We start from the raw sequence: 1,491 nt of genomic DNA, 5'->3' as shown, positions 1-1,491 counted from the left end.
TGGATTTGAAGAGCCAAATCAAACTTTCAAATCAAAAGCAGATGGACCAATTGATAAAAACCAAGAAAAAAATGGACCAATTAATGGTGAGTGTTCGATTATGAACAAATTAAAGGAAACTCTATCTCTATCTAATATCAAATTCTGGCCAAATTTTCTTCCCAAAAAGATTTTTCCATAAAATAAATATATGGTGTCTCATCAACCCTCTACTGGCCTGACATGTGCCTCATTCTCATCAATTGGTCTGACTCTTAGTTATTCTTTCTAGTACGAACCAACCAACTAAACTTATCTGAAAATCAACTACTTGATATTTATGAGTTCGGAGTCTAAATAAGTCACAAAAAAATAAAAATAATTAAAATAAGTCATTATTTTAGTAAATAACGAAAATAGGTTTAGTGAAAGAAAAAATTCTACTTTATATTTTAATATATAGCGAAACTATTTCTTACACATTGTAAAACGGAACTATTTCGTACACTTTATAAAGTGTAAGTTTTTCTTACACTTTGTAAAGTGGAACTATTTCTTACACTTTATAAAGTGGAAGAAAAAATTATGTTTTAAGGAATATTTTTCACGTTTTGCGTACTCTTTATGAAGCTTTTGCAGTGATTGTCATATAATTATATTGATTTGACATATCATAAAAATGAAAAAAATTATTACATTATGTATTTTTATTTTTTTATTCTGAAAACTCCTTCAAGAAAAATCCTCCAATCTCTATTTAAGGAGGATGTTCAAACATAGTTGATAGCACCTACAACATAAAGTCTTCTATATTTGTTCATTTCAATCTCAAAAAAAAAATGTCTTCTAAACCAAAAGTTAGAGTTTCGATTTATTGGGATGGCGAAATTATACATGACGGAAATACCGTTTATTATAATTGTCCTCCCAAACACAATGCTAAATATTCAATTAATGTCCGATATCATAAATTTTTTTCATCAATTTATAAAACAATGGGTATAAATAGTACTGATTATAATTTGATTATAGTCGAAAAATACCCTACTTCATTTTTATCACAAGGACAATTAAGTTTGGAGAGTGGATTATCTATAATGACGACCGACTTTTTGAGGGTTCCAAATGGCTACATAGATCAAATCAAGTTAACAATACTTGAAATCTATGTTAGAAAGGAGCCTAAGACTAGCCAACAACGTTTTCCTTTATCGGTCGATGTCCATCCCCGATTAGAAAATCGCAATAGCTGTCACGCCCCGAGCCTACACCCTGGGCGGGACCGGCACTCGGAGACCATTGCTGGCCCCAAGAGAACCCTTGGCCTGGCTTTCTTAACTCAGCGGAAACGTAACTTAACAGCACAACTCAATGCAATGAAAGGTTAAAAAACAACCAACTGATGCATAATATGCCAAAAGGCAGCTCGAGTCTCAAAATAAAATATCTACATAAATACATAGATGAGAGACTCAATACAACTGACTGACTGTTTGTCTATGAAGCCTCTAA

Source organism: Solanum tuberosum, unplaced genomic scaffold (assembly GCF_000226075.1).
Source record: "Solanum tuberosum cultivar DM 1-3 516 R44 unplaced genomic scaffold, SolTub_3.0 scf00127, whole genome shotgun sequence".
Classification (NCBI taxonomy): Eukaryota; Viridiplantae; Streptophyta; class Magnoliopsida; order Solanales; family Solanaceae; genus Solanum; species Solanum tuberosum.
The sequence above is the reverse complement of the archived record's forward strand: the minus strand, read 5'-3'. Positions refer to the sequence as shown.